The sequence below is a fragment of the Bombina bombina genome, chromosome 4 (genome assembly GCF_027579735.1).
Source record: "Bombina bombina isolate aBomBom1 chromosome 4, aBomBom1.pri, whole genome shotgun sequence".
NCBI lineage: Eukaryota > Metazoa > Chordata > Amphibia > Anura > Bombinatoridae > Bombina > Bombina bombina.
In genome coordinates this window covers 841286117-841305330 of record NC_069502.1, presented here as the reverse complement: position 1 = coordinate 841305330, position 19214 = coordinate 841286117, and the positions used below count along the sequence as shown (strand labels likewise).

At 36.4% G+C, this 19214-nt stretch overlaps 1 protein-coding gene across 1 annotated transcript in view; it reads right to left on the bottom strand.

Annotated features, from left to right (window-relative positions):
• The window catches only part of LOC128657234 (gastrula zinc finger protein XlCGF57.1-like), a 121683-nt gene extending 103568 nt beyond the window's left edge, over nt 1-18115 (bottom strand). Inside the window, exons 1-4 of the mRNA XM_053711499.1 lie at nt 18017-18115; nt 12746-12832; nt 10119-10245; nt 8693-8776 (exon numbers count right to left, since the gene is read on the bottom strand). The gene's annotated coding sequence lies outside the window, so the exon portion shown is untranslated. The remainder of the gene's footprint in view (nt 1-8692; nt 8777-10118; nt 10246-12745; nt 12833-18016) is intronic.
• Nucleotides 18116-19214: the final 1099 nt, after the last annotated feature.

Here is a 19214-nt window from a genome sequence, read left to right as displayed (position 1 = left end):
CTTAAAGGAAAGCAGCTATCTTCATACATTATTTTATTATAGCACACATGTTTTGTTCTGCATTTATTCTAGCCCTAACACTTTACTTCAGGTCTCCATGCGCATTACATTTTTCCTACTTGAGAGCAACACATAACTCATTATTTTTAATATATGAGCGATGAGAGTACACCCTGCATTATCCATTGAAATCTTATGGAGTGCTAAATAAATGTCATCCACGTTAAGATTCACTGGTAAATCTTTTTCACGATTCAATAGAAATACTAGATTGTGTGCTATACTTAGTGCAGAGTGGCAATATGTGCTATCAGTATTGCTCCACTTGTAATCGAGCCCATAGTTAGTAATTTCTGAAGACTCACACAAAGAATGTGGATATCTCCTGTAAGTATGCACCTGTAAGCACTCTCAGCCTAGACTATGAGGCAGTAGTTCCAGAACGGGTTGAAATAAAATATAACTTTTATTGTAAATTGCACTTAAAATAAGGGTAACACACAAATTAAAAACGACACTAGCACCTCCTTGAAATCTGTGAAATGGTTCACTCTAAGGAGGACTCATTGAATCAAAGGCCTAATATAAATGATTATATCCTCCTATGTAGAGTTATAATTGCTCAGCTATACTACTGCTATTGGGTCCAAATAATGTTTGTGTATAGTCATAATATGGCTAACACCCTATATAAGGATATTTGGTTACCCTAATAACTCTAGTTCATGTGGTATAAGCCAGAATTATGTCTGTTTGTATAAGTATTCTCTGTAAGGACAATAGCTGCTTTGTCTGTCCTGGTAAGGCAACCAGTCCACACTAGTTTATTGTATGACTAGTGTGTGTTTATTGGAAATCAATACTTGGTGTTGCTTATGTATAAATATATAATGAATCACGTTCTGTAATGTGAATAGAAGTTGTAACGTTTTTTTTTTTGTTTTTTTTTAAATCTTTTATTTAAACTTAGCCATTCAAAACAGAAAGGAAATTACCAAATTCCGAACATGGTTATTGTCACGCAGGACAGTCAATCTTTCAAAGAAAAAGAAAAATATTTCAAATAAACTGTAAATAATGCACTTACAATATTGAACAGAGTTTTCAGCCTATACTTTGGCCAAGTCCGGAATTCCATATCAACTAACATCATAATGGCTAATATTTTATAGGCATATAAACAACAATTAAGACACCAAAACAAGCCTATAACACAAATAAGCACTGAAAAAAAGAGAGGGAGAGAAAGAGGGGAAAAAAGAAAAAAAAAAAAAAAAGGGAAGGGCCCCCCCCCCCCCATAAAACGATATCTTGTAAAGTATCTATAAACCCCACTTAATCTATATCACGAGCATTCCTGAGCCAAGTCTCCAGAAATACCTGTAATATAACCAGCTCTGCAAAACTCACCGAGGACAGAAATGCCATTAAGATCTGCTTCTGGAGACTAGGAGTATAGGTTTTAATAACCGGCGCCCAGCCTACCAAAAATTCTCTTATTCTTTTTTCAGATACCTGCTGCAAATGGAAAGATTCGAAAATGATATGAGCTTGAATATCTCTCAATACTGAAGGAAAAGTGGGGGGAGACTTTGACATCCATTTTTTGAAAATATTATATCTCACCGTCAATACAATAGTATTTACGACCCGCCGCGTAGGACTATTTCCCTCCTCTATAAATAGCAACACTACCTCCTTAAAGGTCAGGGAAATAGCACTTTCGAATACTCTGTTATACCAATATTGTACCTTCTGCCAGAGTTGAAAAATTTTAGGGCAGGTCCATAACATATGACAGATATCCGCCCGGACATACGAACAGTGTTCACATATAAATACTTTACCCGGGTAATATTTAGTTAATGTTGCCGGAGAAAAATATGAATTGTTTAATAATTTTAAATGAGATTCTTTCCAACTCTCTACCACCGGAAATCTGACCACTGTTGCCAGACTTTTGGATATTGACTCAAACTCTAGGGCTGGAAAATAGAATCGCCAGGATTGACTCAATTTATCCTTCTCTCCTATACCTTGTTTGGAAAGCATAATATCATATAGAAGAGAGATTGATGCATCCCCTCCAATAAATTTTCTGATACAGATCTTGATCTCGGGCCACTCCCATCCTCTAGACGCATACCAACTTTGAGCGGAAAGAAAATGACGGATTTGAAAATAAGCAAATCGATTAGAACTGGGTAGAGAGAATTTCTCCCTAATGGTCTCCCACGGGAGTATCTGCATACCATTATCGAGTAGTTGATACACATATTCAAGCCCTCCAGCCATCCAGACCTGAAAACATTTATGATCTATTCCTGGTCGAAAAAGGGGATTCCCTCTAATAGGCAGAAAGTCCGAAAAAGAGGGGTCTATTTTGGCCAGTTTACAAAATTTATGCCATATCACTACTACATTCCTAACTGAACTAATGGAGGATACCTTCGTCGGCAGAGCCTTCAGCGGGCAATGCAAGAGCGCCACTAGGGACCATGGTTTAACCATGTACGATTCCAGCTCATATGTAGTAACCAAGTTGGACTGCGCAATCCAATCCAATGCTATTTTAATCAGAGCTGCCCAATTGTATAATTTAATACTGGGCAGGGCTATGCCTGCCTCGATATATTTCTGTGTTAGCCTGTTAATCGATATTCGAGGTTTCTTCGATTTCCAAAGAAACCTCGAAAACCAAGAAGATAAATCCTTCAAATCCCTGTTAGTTGTAACGTTTTGTGCGCAACACTGATGTTATATATTATTTTAAACACATATGTAAAATTGCTTTCTGATGTATAAGTTCAATACATTTCACAACCGATTGATCAGTGCAAATCTTTATTATTATGTTTGTACTGTATTTTCTCTGTTATCCTCCACTTCATAAGTACTAGAGGATTGCCATTGGTCTTGCTAATGCTATAGTCACTAATTGGTTAATGATACATACAGCACAAAAATGGCAGTGACAAACAATGATATCACTATGTTGTCCATATAAGTCACAATTTCTTTTTCTCTGTTTGCACAGTGCACATATCACCCATAATATCTAGTGTTAATTATAAAACGTCAACACTATCCTTGTGTTGCCACTATGTATCACTATTTTGTTAGGTTCAATCAGCGCTACAAACTTGTGACCAGAAATTATAGTATCTTACATACAGGACAAAACTGTCAATCTGTGTCGCTGTAATGTATAATTCAGTTTGCACTGTGTTACAACCTCTAGTTCTGTCAATTATGGTTGCTACTATCTCGGTTTTTGCATTCCTTCTCTATTGTCCTACACAGTTAAAAGTATGGCTGTCCGTATTATTATTAATGTGAACTCTGGCTAAGTCTGGCACAACCCAGACTCTTCAACAAATTAACTGAGTATAGCAGATACTTAATATAGGTATTATTTAGATTAACATGGAAGTGCTAGGCTTTTAAAAAGATTTGGAGCGCCCAAACGCTCGCAATGACTCCTGACTAGTTTCGCCCCTCCGGGCTTTGTCAAAGGCGGCGAGCCGCCGATTCTTTGGGAGTATATAACGGTTAAACCGGAAGTCCCGCCTTGCTTCTTTTGTGATTGGCTCATGATTGGACAAGATTCATTGATTGACAGCTTCCACTTCCAATCATATGTTGCTGTTGTTAGTATGTGTCCTCTGCTGGGGTTACGCGAGCTTTCAGAGCATTGTATATCAGATTCAGTTAATGCTCTGTACAACTTCTTCAAGTGATCCAATTAAATTGATGTTTTCATGGTGTTTAAAATATTGATACGTGTCCCATTATTGGAAGGGATATTTATAATTGTAACTATACATTCGATCACATTTAGATATATGTTTAAGTTCTAGTCTGCTAGAAACTTATAAATACATATTATTAATGAAAGGAAGATAATTTTTGAATATCTATATACATTATTGTTAATATTTGTTATAGGTTTGGCCTGTGCTACAGTGAAGAAATGATTTAGTGTTTTAATATTAATGTGTATATACGTGAAACTATCTATAAGTGTTGGTGAAAAAATATGTGAAAAAAATATTTTGTTATTTATAAAAATAAAAAGAATTATTTAGTCTCAATACTACTGTGAGTGCTTCTATTATTTGAAGAACACCTCTATGTTAAATAAAAAAAAAAAAAAAAATTTTATTTTTTTGGTGTGTGTTGTGATGCTTGAATGTTGATTTGTGATGAAAGTTTTCTTGCTATTGGTTTTGAAGCAAGCTGTGTGTGTCTGTGCTGTTGTATGTGTGTATTAATTACATGATAGGTTGAATTTAATTATTTATTATAAATGCACTAGTTGGACAATCTATACCAATGATTCGTGACTGTGTTTTTCTAGATAGATTTTGTGACACTTGATTTATTTGTGAAAAGTTGAGGGAAGGGGTGAAAAGACTGTTTTGACAAAACTGTCTCTTTTAATGACTCTTCATATTGTAAACTATTATTTATATTGTTTCTTATTGTTTTTCATATTGTGTGTCTAGCTTTCTAATTGTGATCTGTTTCTAGTAGTTCTTTGATCATTTGAATTGAACCCTTTACATATTCTATACGGTTCATGTATCCATATGTATATCATGATGTTCACAAAAAAATATAATAGTTATTCTGTTCATTTAGCCCCTGTGGTTGGACTGAGTTTAATAAATAGATCCACCTGCTCTCAGCTTTCAATAGGGCTGTCTCTAAATTTCCTCCTCTCATTCCTAAACTCACTTTTTCTATACCCCAGCATTGTAAATCATTTGGGTTTGAATTGTGGAATTTTAAGAAATGTGCAGCTACACTAGTTATAGATTTCATTTCTTCCTTATCTTTCGCTGCATTTTTAATATTTCTTAAGTGTTCCATTAGCCTCAGATGTAGTTTCCTCGAGGTCATTCCTACATAGTACAGGTTGCATGTACAGTGTAGTACATAAATTACACTCTCTGTATTGCAACTTATGTATCTTTTGATGTTATGTTTCTTCCTGAATATATCTGTGATAGTATCTGTGTTGCGTATGTATTTACAGGTGCTGCAGTTGCCACATTTATGTGCTCCTGGTTTGAATGCTGTTTTAGTTTTCTTCTTTTGAAAATGACTACTAGTTATGAGATCTTTTACATTTTTCGTCCTTCTGTATCCAACTGAGGGTCTATCACCTAGAGTGGTCTTTAGTGTCGGATCCATCATTAAGATATTCCAATGTTTCTGTATGATGTTCAGAATTTGTGGAGTTTGGCTGTTGTATGTCATAATCAGCCTGGGTATATTTGAGCTCTTTTTATGTTTTTTGAAAAGGAGGTCATGTCTTGGAGTATGTGCTGCTCTATATTTAGCTTTTTTGGTACTCCTTTTACTGTACCCTCTTTTCCACAGTCGTTCTTCCAATTCTTTTGCCCTGGTGTTGAATACCTGCTCATCTGAGCAATTTCTGCGTAGTCTTAAAAATTCTCTGGTCGGTAAACTTTTCATTGTGCCCGGAGCGTGTGCACTTGTACTATGTAGCACACTGTTTGCAGCAGTAGGCTTCCTGTATAGATTGGTAGTCACATTACCATCACTTCTCTTATTGATTGTTATGTCCAAAAAGTTTATTTTGGTGAGACTTTCTTCATGTGTTAATTTGATGTTCAGATCATTTTGATTTAAATGTTTTAAGAAGTTTAATAACTCACTGTGTGTGCCTTCCCAGATGAAAAGGATGTCATCTATGAACCGTATCTACAGTGGGATATTATCAGTATACTTTTGATTGCTTTCTGTAAACACAAATTCTTTCTCCCACCAGCCTAAAAACAAGTTGGCATAAGTGGGGGCACAGGTAGTGCCCATGGCTGTGCCTCTGGTCTGAAGATAGAACTGGCCATCAAATGTGAAGAAATTGTAATTCAGTACAAAATCCAACATTTTTAAAATGAAGTTGTCATGTTCCCTGTTTTCTTCAGAGTACCGTTCTAAAAAGTATCTGATGGCTTGTAACCCTTGTTGATGGTTAATCGAGGTATAGAGGGACTCTACATCTGTAGTGACTAGCCAAGTAGTGTCATTTAGAGTTAAATTTTCTAGTCTTTGTAGAACCTGCATTGAGTCTTGTACATATGATGGCAGTTCTTCTACATACTGCCGTAATCTTAAATCAATATATGAGCTAGCTCTCTCTGTTAAGCTCTCGATGCCTGACACTATGGGTCTACCTGGTGGAATTTGTGCATTTTTATGTATTTTCGGTATCATATAAAAAGTGGCAATCTTAGGTTTATCCACTTTTAGATATTTGTGTTCCTTGGTTGTGATGACTCCTTCTTTGAAGGCCTTGTTGACCATGTTGGAATAAATTTTTGAATAGCCTTCCATGGGATTATGTAACAATCTAGTATAACAGGACTTATCTTTTAGTTGTTTGTTGGCCTCTTTAAGGTACAGATCTATAGGCCAGATGACTATATTGCCACCTTTGTCTGACCCACGAATGACTACTTCGTCCCATTGTGTCATTTTGTGTATTGCCTGTTGTTCTTCAAACGTTAAATTGTATTTTTTGGGGGCTAGTTTGAGTGATGTAATATTCCGGCACACACAGTCTCTGAACATCTCAATTTGAGGATTGTTGTAATTTTTTGGTACAAATGTGGATTTGTTTCTTATGTTTCCTCTCCATCTGTCTGGAGTCTTAGGTTCTGATTCACCTAGTAAATCCTCTAGATCATTTAAAGTTAATCTTTCTTCTTCTGTCCATCCTGACATATTTTCTTCTTCTAGTAAACAATTGTACATCTTTTACAACCTCAAATTTATCCACATTATTGGTTGGACAAAAGGATAAACCTTTAGATAGTACTGAGATGTGATTGGATGTGAGTTTTAATGTAGATAAATTAATTACTCTCATTAATTCATTCTGATCTGTGAGAAGGGGCTCTGTCCCCTCCTGGGTGGTCTCCAGTGGCCTTGTTGTCCTCTCTGATACCTGGTTCTGCCTCTTGTTGGTCTTTTGTTTATGCCTCCCCCCTCTGCGTATTCCCCTCCTGCCTCTCTTGCATCTAAAAAATCTTTCCTCTTATTTCTGCTTGATGACCTGGGTACAATCGGTTTGGATGGGGGTATAGTTGTCTGCTGTGGGGGAATGCTATTGGAACTCCCTTCTTCTCCATCTGTATCAGAGATATCACTTTCTATGATATTCACTCTTGGGTTTTTGTTTGTATTTCTATAGAACCCATTATTTCGCCATTTATACACTCTGTTATTACTGTAATCACTGATGTCTCTATTGAGTTTCCCAGATTTGATGTTTTTGAGTTCTTGCTCATACTTGTCTAGTTCTTGTTGGTACATTTTATACTGTTGATTAAAGTCAGGATTTAGCTCAAGATCATATTCTAGTGTGTCATGTTTTACTAGAATTTTCATTAGTTTATCTGAACACTCAGAGAGAGCTTCTTCCCACTCTATTGTTAAACTATCATTTTTGAACTCAAATGCTGGAAATAACTGTATACGTAAACCCCTGGGTATGAGTTTCCTTTCTATGTATTTTTCAAAAAAGTGTTTATTCCACCAAGTTTTATCCTGTTTATATAGGGTTCTATGTAGATCTTTTAAAGCCCCATCAAGTGAAGTGGCTACCGGTGTCTTTCCTGTATTTTGGCCACTATCAAAAATGTCATTTAGGTCCGCTGTTCTTTTTAGCTGTCTTGCTTGTCTGTCTGTATCAAATACAGATTCCATTGTTAGATATGATATATAAGAGTCTATGTGCTCTATTGTTCAGAAAAATCTGGAAATCCCAGACAACTTTACTTATGTTACTACACACGAACAATGGCACCACAAGGGCTTTTTCCCTCTTATTGAATAATTACAAACTATAATATAGTATAATATAATGAATCACGTTCTGTAATGTGAATAGAAGTTGTAACGTTTTGTGCGCAACACTGATGTTATATATTATTTTAAACACATATGTAAAATTGCTTTCTGATGTATAAGTTCAATACATTTCACAACCGATTGATCAGTGCAAATCTTTATTATTATGTTTGTACTGTATTTTCTCTGTTATCCTCCACTTCATAAGTACTAGAGGATTGCATTGGTCTTGCTAATGCTGTAGTCACTAATTGGTTAATGATACATACAGCACAAAAATGGCAGTGACAAACAATGATATCACTATGTTGTCCATATAAGTCACAATTTCTTTTTCTCTGTTTGCACAGTGCACATATCACCCATAATATCTAGTGTTAATTATAAAACGTCAACACTATCCTTGTGTTGCCACTATGTATCACTAATTTTGTTAGGTTCAATCAGCGCTACAAACTTGTGACCAGAAATTATAGTATCTTACATACAGGACAAAACTGTCAATCTGTGTCGCTGTAATGTATAACAATAAAAGTTATATTTTATTTCAACCCGTTCTGGAACTACTGCCTCATAGTCTAGGCTGAGAGCGCTTACAGGTGCATACTTACAGGAGATATCCACATTCTTTGTGCGAGTCTTCTTAGTCTTCAGAAATACATTTATTTATGCATTTAGCACCATTCCCTATATAATTAATATTTGACTGACTAATAATATTTAGTTTGTAATTATTCAATAAGAGGGAAAAAGCCCTTGTGGTGCCATTGTTCGTGTGTAGTAACATAGTTAGTAATTTATTACTCACCTTCGGTAATTGCAAAACTTCCCACATACGGCTCCTCTCTGTTCTCAATCTGTGTAACAAGTAAAGGTTTCTCAAGAACATATCCTGTAAGGACATAAATCACAAATTATGTAAGAAACAAACCACTATATGGTGCCAAAAATAAATTATTACCATTAGCTGGTTACTCAGTAAAAAGAAGATTCACAGGTCCTGCTGCTGAAATTTATTTTAAACTTCATTACAAAAAGATTATACTTCTATAAAAAAAACACATTTTCATTTGTAAAGTATATTGTAAGAATCCTAATAAAACCTGAAATGCACCGGTGTACTATTGTATGTGTCTGTAAACTAAGTATAAAAAGAAATATATTTTATATAACCCAGTTCGATTTTCTTATCCTCAGATTTCTATAACCCCTATTTTAATGTAAAAGGGTTGTATTAAAAATAAATGAAATCCGTAATCTGACATAGTTACATGTTTTTTTAATAAATAATTAGCATTGTGCTCTGTGTGTGTGATCAGGGGATAAAGGCCATTTTAACCATCTACCACTGATAGGGGCACAAGAAACTGCTCTTTACTGGAACATCAGATTGAAGGAATATTACACATATCTGCATATTATAATGTCTCTGTTAGAGTATTTTCTACCCATATAATATATCCCCTAGTATAAAGTGCGGCAGGGGCTGCTGGTTTCCATAGATAAATCTATCACAATTACATGAGACCTTACATTGGAAATATGGGTTATACGTCCATCTGAGTTGTGACAGTAGCCAGATACTGAGCTCCACTAGAGCTGCTGCTTCCCGCACCCAGAACTAAGATGACTCTGGGAAATTACTGTGTGTTATGACATCACACACACACACATGTATGACAGGATCACTATGGGTCAGCAGCACAATGTGTGATGTATAAATGGTGGTGGGATCTCAGCTAGATCACCAAGTAGTGAGCAGTGCAAGGGAAGGGTACACAGGGCTGTATATCTCATGAATGTACATGTAACCCAACTTTTTTATGTTTCAAGCATACAATCTTAAATAACTTTCCAGTTTACTTCTTCATTCTCTTTCTATTCTTTTTTGAAGGACGTTATGCATTACTGGGAGCTATCTGAAAGCAAATGACATGAGGCATATATGTGCAGTCACCAATCAGCAGCTTCTGAGCCTACCTATGTATATTTTTCAACAAAGGAGACAAAGAGAATGAAACAAATTAGATCATAAAAATTAAATGGAAAGTTATTTAAAATTGCATGCTCTCTCTGAATTATAAAAGAAAAAAATTGGGTTTCATGTCCCTTTAACAAATGACTAATAACCAATACACAAATTTTATACCTGTTTAACAGAAGCCCAGATTACGTGTCACTTATTTGTGTTTTCCTCTTTGTCCCATCCCCTGTAGAGTTATATAAATTATTACCTAGAGAGCTGAGGGTCTGGTAATTCTCCATCATCACATCCTTATAAAGCTCTTTTTGTTCTTCAGCTAAACAGCCCCACTCCTCTTCCGAGAAATAAACTGCAACTTCATCAAACTCCATTTGTTCCTTAAAATTTAAAAAAAAAAAACCCCATAAAAACAGGATTTAAATCATAAAGTATAAACCACACAGAGAAAACTGACTGTGACAATAACCATTAACAAACCAAGAGCTCGGCCAGTGACTATGAACAGCCCATATGGGGCTAGATTACAAGTGGCACGCTATTTATCTCTCTTGTGCGGTAACTCAAGTTGAGAGTAAAACTTTTTTGAATGAACGATGAGCACAAAAAGCAAAATTTCGAATAATGTTTTCCCCCCATAGACTCCAATGTAGCACACAAAGTGTAAAAAAAACAAACACCCTTACTCCCATGCGAACCCGATCGCACTTTTTTTTTTATACAATATATAGCTATACCTATATATAGATCTTGTCACAGAAGGGCACTCACATGACTTTCATATATACCAGCTGATTAAGCTTGTCTAACGGGAGTGCAGCTGAACTGCTGATGCACTAATATGTTTTTCCAAAACATTTTTTCTTGAGAAAGGCCTAACATAAGGCCAAAACGTCGACTTATGATCTATTCCTCTATGAGTTTGAAAGATTTGAATTTTATCTATGAAAGTCCTGTAAGTGCCCTTCTGTGACAAGAACTGTATATTTGATTCAAGGAATGCACCCGGGCACAGATTGTATCTGATTGGTTGGAGTGCTGGACTGCGGGATATATACCTATATATAGGTATACAGGGAGTGCAGAATTATTAGGCAAGTTGTATTTTTGAGGATTAATTTTATTATTGAACAACAACCATGTTCTCAATGAACCCAAAAAACTAATTAATATCAAAGCTGAATAGTTTTGGAAGTAGTTTTTAGTTTGTTTTTAGTTATAGCTATTTTAGGGGGATATCTGTGTGTGCAGGTGACTATTACTGTGCATAATTATTAGGCAACTTAACAAAAAACAAATATATACCCATTTCAATTATTTATTTTTACCAGTGAAACCAATATAACATCTCAACATTCACAAATATACATTTCTGACATTCAAAAACAAAACAAAAACAAATCAGTGACCAATATAGCCACCTTTCTTTGCAAGGACACTCAAAAGCCTGCCATCCATGGATTCTGTCAGTGTTTTGATCTATTCACCATCAACATTGCGTGCAGCAGCAACCACAGCCTCCCAGACACTGTTCAGAGAGGTGTACTGTTTTCCCTCCTTGTAAATCTCACATTTGATGATGGACCACAGGTTCTCAATGGGGTTCAGATCAGGTGAACAAGGAGGCCATGTCATTAGATTTTCTTCTTTTATACCCTTTCTTGCCAGCCATGCTGTGGAGTACTTGGACGCGTGTGATGGAGCATTGTCCAACATGAAAATCATGTTTTTCTTGAAGGATGCAGACTTCTTCCTGTACCACTGCTTGAAGAAGGTGTCTTCCAGAAACTGGCAGTAGGACTGGGAGTTGAGCTTGACTCTATCCTCAACCCGAAAAGGCCCCACAAGCTCATCTTTGATTATACCAGCCCAAACCAGTACTCCACCTCCACCTTGCTGGCGTCTGAGTCGGACTGGAGCTCTCTGCCCTTTACCAATCCAGCCACGGGCCCATCCATCTGGCCCATCAAGACTCACTCTCATTTCATCAGTCCATAAAAACTTAGAAAAATCAGTCTTGAGATATTTCTTGGCCCAGTCTTGACGTTTCAGCTTGTGTGCCTTGTTCAGTGGTGGTCGTCTTTCAGCCTTTCTTACCTTGGCCATGTCTCTGAGTATTGCACACCTTGTGCTTTTGGGCACTCCAGTGATGTTGCAGCTCTGAAATATGGCCAAACTGGTGGCAAGTGGCATCTTGGCAGCTGCACGCTTGACTTTTCTCAGTTCATGGGCAGTTATTTTGCGCCTTGGTTTTTCCACACGCTTCTTGCGACCCTGTTGACTATTCTGAATGAAACGCTTGATTGTTCGATGATCACGCTTCAGAAGCTTTGCAATTTTAAGAGTGCTGCATCCCTCTGCAAGATATCTCACTATTTTTTACTTTTCTGAGCCTGTCAAGTCCTTCTTTTGACCCATTTTGCCAAAGGAAAGGAAGTTGCCTAATAATTATGCACACCTGATATAGGGTGTTGATGTCATTAGACCACACCCCTTCTCATTACAGAGATGCACATCACCTAATATGCTTAATTGGTAGTAGGCTTTCGAGCCTATACAGCTTGGAGTAAGACAACATGCATAAAGAGGATGATGTGGTCAAAATACTCATTTGCCTAATAATTCTGCACTCCCTGTAGATATATATACAGATATATAGGAATATCCGTTTAAAAATATATTGAACATATTACCCTATGTGAAGAACATTGTAATGTGAAATATTTACAGTAAATACATAGTTAAACATTTTATTAAATATGAATATTGCATAAATATGATTCTTCATATTTTCAAATTCTTGACTACAAAGAACTCCAAAACACACACACATATATATATATATATATATATATATATATATATATATATATACCTCACCTCCCCAGTAATAATGTAGATCTCTGAGATCTGGTTCTTCTCTGTCCTCTTCTTGATGGTCACACGTGAATCAGCCCAATACGCCAACTAAAGAGGAGGATGTAAATGTTAAATATAAATTAACAGATCTGTGTCTACATCAAACAAACTTCTCTGACAATGAAACCATTCAAGTTAATTACTACATATTTGGTTAGATACTTAGGCATCTTCAACGTGAAAAAATGTGTTACCAATATTATTTGTTTTACTTAACCCCTTAATGACCACAGCACTTTTCCGTCCGTTTGGGACCAAGGCTATTTTTAAATTTTTGCGGTGTTTGTGTTTAGCTGTAATTTTCTTCTTACTCATTTACTGTACCCACACATATTATATACCGTTTTTCTCGCCACTAAATGGACTTTCTAAAGATACCATTATTTTCATCATATCTTATAATTTACTATAAAAAAAAATATAAAATATGAGGAAAAATTGAAAAAAAAACACACTTTTTCTAACTTTGACCCCCAAAATCTGTTACATATCTACAACCACCAAAAAACACCCATGCTAAATAGTTTCAAAATTTTGTCCTGAGTTTAGAAATACCCAATGTTTACATGTTCTTTGCTTTTTTTGCAAGTTATAGGGCCATAAATACAAGTAGCACTTTGCTATTTCCAAACCACTTTTTTCCAAAATTAGCGCTAGTTACATTAGAACACTAATATCTTTCAGGAATCCCTGAATATCCCTTGACATGTATATATTTTTTTTTAGTAGACATCCCAAAGTATTGATCTAGGACAATTTTGATATATTTCATACCACCATTTCACCGCCAAATGCGATCAAATACAAAAAATCGTTCACTTTTTCACAAATTTTTTCACAAACTTTTGGTTTCTCACTGAAATTATTTACAAACAACTTGTGCAATTATGGCATAAATGGTTGTAAATTCTTCTCTGGGATCCCCTTTGTTCAGAAATAGCAGACATATATGGCTTTGGCGTTGCTTTTTGGTAATTAGAAGGCCGCTAAATGCCACTGCGCACCACAAGTGTATTATGCCCAGCAGTTAAGGGGTTAATTAGGGAGCTTGTAGGGTTAATTTTAGCTTTAGTGTAGTATAGTAGACAACCCCAAGTATTGATCTAGGCACATTTTGGTATATTTCATGCCACCATTTCACCGCCAAATGCGATCAAATTGAAAAAAAAGTAAAATTTTTCACAATTTTAGGTTTCTCACTGAAATAATTTACAAACAGCTTGTGCAATTATGGCACAAATGGTTGTAAATACTTGTCTGGGATCCCCTTTGTTCAGAAATAGCAGACATATATGACTTTGGCGTTGCTTTCTGGTAATTAGAAGGCCGCTAAATCCTGCTGCGCCTCACACGTGTATTATGGCTAGCAGTGAAGGGGTTAATTAGGGAGTTTGTAGGGAGCTTGCAGGGTTAATTTTAGCTTTAGTGTAGAGATCAGCCTCCCACCTGACACATCCCACCCCCTGATCCCTCCCAAACAGCTCCCTTCCCTCCCCCACCCCACAATTGTCCCCGCCATCTTAAGTACTGGCAGAAAGTCTGCCAGTACTAAAATAAAAGCTCCCTGATCCCCCCCAAAACCGCTCTCTGACCATCCCCTCTGCCTCATTGGGGGCCATCTTGGGTACTGGCAGCTGTCTGCCAGTACCCAGTTTGCAAAATAAAAGTGCTTTTTTTATATTTATTTGGCTTTTTTCTGTAGTGTAGCTTCCCCCCCACACAGACAAACCCCCACCACCTTGCTGATCTTTTTTTTTTTTTTAAATATTAAGCCATTTAAACATTTTGTATTAACACATTTTTTGTAGTGTAGCGGTTCCCACCCGCTCCCTCCCCGTGCACGCGCCCGCCCCCGCCCTCCCGTGCGCGCCCCCGCTCATCCCCGCCCACGATCCCGCCCCCCCTGCACATAACCAGGGCCATCGATGGCCGCCACCCGCCTCCCGGTCCGGCTCCCACCCACCAACGCAGGGAGCCACCGATCTCCGGTGCAGAGAGGGCCACAGAGTGGCTCTCTCTGCACCGGATGGCTTAAAAAAGTTATTGCAGGATGCCTCCATATCGAGGCATCACTGCAATAACCGGAAAGCAGCTGGAAGCGAGCAGGATCGCTTCCAGCTGCTTTCCAAACCGAGGACGTGCAGGGTACGTTCTCAGGCATTAACTGCCTTTTTTTGAGGACGTACCCTGCACGTCCTCGGTCGTTAAGGGGTTAAAGGGCCATAATACCTAAATGTTTAAACACTTGAAAGTGATGCAGTATAGCTGTAAAAAGCTGACTAGAAAATATCACCTGAACATCTCTATGTAAAAAATAAAGATATTTTACCTCAATAGTTCCTCAGTAGCCACATCCCATTGTAAAGGACTTCTAAGCCGCAAATCAGTATGTCTGTCCCAGGACAGCGGAAGGAGCGAGCTTTTGTGTACACTCATCTTATTTCCCTATTCAGTGTAAGGAAGTTTACAATGAAATCTCATGAGAGTTAAGTGAAATCTCATGAGATCACAGTAAAAGAGTTCATGACCTCAGTTCTTTTACCTGCTGCTGGGCAGCAGCTGAGTATAACTTTTTACACAGAACTTACTCTGCTGAGCTTAAGAAGTTGTGAGGTAAAATATCTTCCTTTTTTACATTGAGATGCTCAGGTGATATTTTCCTGTCAGCTTTTTACAGTTATACTGAATCAGCTTCAAGTGATTTAGCATATGAGTATTATGTCCCTTTAAAGCTTTTACACACACACCATATTCCCAGTGCATTATACAGATATATAATATTATGTACTAGTTCCCTCTGAGATGCACACAACATATCCACAGTACATTTTACACAGATATATAATATTATGGGGTATTTCCCTCTGAGACACTCACCATATCCCTAGTACATTATACACAGATATATATTATAACATAGTTCCCTCTGAGACACACACAACATATCCCCACCACATTTTACACAGATATATAATATTAGGCATAGTTCCCACTAAGACACACATACACTATATCCCCAGAACATTATACACAGATATATAATATTATGGCGTAGTTTCCTCTGAGACACACATACACACACACCATATCCCCAGTAGATTATACACAAATATATAATATTATGGAATAGTTCCCTCACACACACACACCATATCCCCAGTACATTATACACAGATATATAATATTATGAAGTAGTTCCCTCTGAGACACACACGCCATATCCCCAGATATATAATATTATGGAGTAGTTCCCTCTAATACAAACACACACCATATCTCCAGTAAATTATACACAAATATATATTATGGAGTAGATTCCTCTGATACATACACACCATATCCCCTTTATATTATACACATATATAGAATATTATGGAGTAGTTCCCTCTGAGACACACACACTATTCCCAGTGCATTATACACAGATATATAATATTATGTATTAGTTACTTGGAGAGACACACACCATATCTCCAGTACATTATACACAGATATATAATATTATGTAGTAGTTCCCTCTGAGACACACATGCCATATCCCCAGTAAATTATACACAGATATATAATATTATGGAGTAGTTACTCTGAGACACACACACTATATCCCTAGTACATTATATACAGATATATAAAATTATGGAGTATTTCCCTCTGAGACACACATGCCATATCCCCAATACATTATACACAGATATATATTATGGAGTAGTTACCTCTAACACAAAAACATACCATATCTCCAATACATTATATTATAATATTATGGAGTAATTCTCTCTGAGACACACACAATATATCCCCAGTACATTATACACAAATACATAATATTATGTTGTAGTTCCCTCTGAGACACACACACTATACACAGTGCATTATACACAGATATATAATATTATGTATTATAGTTACTTGGAGAGACACAAACCATATCCCCAGTACATTATACACAGAGATATAATATTATGTAGTAGTTCCCTCTGAGACACACATGCCATTTCCCCAGAATATTATACACAGATATATACTATTGTGGAGTAGTTCTCTCTGATACATATACACCACATTCCCAGTACATTATACACCTATATATAATATTATGGAGTAATTCTCTCTGAGACACACACACACTATATCCTCAGTACATTATACTTAGATATAGAATATTATGGAGTAGTTCCCTCTGACACATATACACCATATCCCCAGTACATTATACACAGATATATAATATTATGGAGTAGATCCCTCTTAGACTAACACAAGATATCACTAGTACATTATACACACATATTTAATAATATGGAGTAGTTCCCTGTGAGACACACACACAATTCCCCCAGTATATTATACAAAACTATATAATATTATGGAGTAGTTCCCTCTGAGACATTCACACACACATCATATCCCAGTGCATTAAGCACAGATATAGAATATTATGGAGTAGTTCCCTCTGATACATATACACCACATCCCCTGTACTTTATACACATATATATAATATTATGGAGCAATTCCCTCTGAGACACACACACTATATCCCCAGTACATTATACATACATCATATCCCAGTGCATTAAGCACAGATATAGAATATTATGGAGTAGTTCCCTCTGATACATATACACCACATCCCCTGTACTTTATACACATATATATAATATTATGGAGCAATTCCCTCGGAGACACACACTATATATCCCCAGTACATTATACATAGATATATAATATTATGGAGTAGTTCACCTCTGATACATATACACTATATCCCCAGTACATTATACATAGATATATAATATTATGGAGTAGTTCACCTCTGATACATATACACCATATCCCCAATACATTATACACAGATATATAATATTATGGAGTAATTCCCTCTGAGACACACACACCATATCCCCAATACATTATACACAGATATATAATAGTATGGAGTAGTTCCCTCTGATACATATACAGCATATCCCCAGTACATTATACACAGATATATAATATTATGGAGTAATTCCCTCTGAGACACACACACTATATTCCCCAGTACATTATACATATATAATAGTATGGAGTAGTTCCCTCTGATACATATACACCATATCCCCAGTACATGATTATACACAGATATATAATATTATGGAGTAGTTCCCTCTGAGACAAACACACAGACACAATACCCCAAGCACACTACATACAGATATATAACACTACACTGAGCCCCTTTCCCAGTACCTGACATAAGCTATTGTTGAGTTATTATTCACAAAAGGACACTGTTTATAGCCACATTCGTAAACCCACTATTTTGAGATGAGACTGTTAGTTAGTTCTACTTCTGCTGCAAGACCGGTGATGTCACATAGCTGCAGCGAACAAATGGTACTTACACATTTGAGAAGGGTCTAGCTGCAGAGTCCAGACTGGAGCTCCACTCTAGACAGGAAACATGTGACCTCCACTCAAAGCTTTTTTTTTTTTTTTAAATCAACTTTAATGTAACAAACAACCTATAGACAATCATTCTGAAAACGAAACATTTTGCAGCTTTCTTGTACTCATTCACAGTGGTTTATGCTGATTGTCATTTATAAGGTAACCACTGTGGCTGTCATTGTGAATGTCATTTATAAGGTAACCACTGTGACTGTCATTTATGAGGTAATCACTGTGACTGTCATTTATAAGGTAAGTACTGTGACTGTCATTTATGAGGTAATCACTGTGACTGTCATTTATAAGGTAAGCACTGTGACTGTCATTTATAAGGTAACCACTGTGACTGTCACTTATAAGGTAATCACTGTGACTGTCACTTATAAGGTAACCACTGTGACTGTCACTTATAAGGTAATCACTGTGACTGTCATTTATAAGGTAACCACTGTGACTGTCACTTATAAGGTAATCACTGTGACTGTCATTTATAAGGTAACCACTGTGACTGTCACTTATAAGGTAATCACTGTGACTGTCATTTATAAGGTAACCACTGTGACTGTCATTTATAAGGTAACCACTGTGACTGTCACTTATAAGGTAATCACTGTGACTGTCATTTATAAGGTAACCACTGTGTGACTGTCATTTATAGGATAACCACTGTGACTGTCATTTATAAGGTAACCACTGTGACTGTCACTTATAAGGTAACCACTGTGACTGTCATTTATAAGGTAACCACTGTGACTGTCATTTATAAGGTAACCACTGTGAATAATAACAAGAAAGCTGCAAAATGTACAAGGCTGAAGTTGGATTCTTATTTAGTCAGCTTCTTATTCTGCAACTGATTGCAATTTGCAAAATAAAGATTTATAAACAAAATATCTAGCATTATTTTTAGAATAAATAATTAAATAAAATACACTTCCCAAAAACCTAAACAAACTTACATTTTATAAATAAAAATCATCTTATATTGCAATAAACA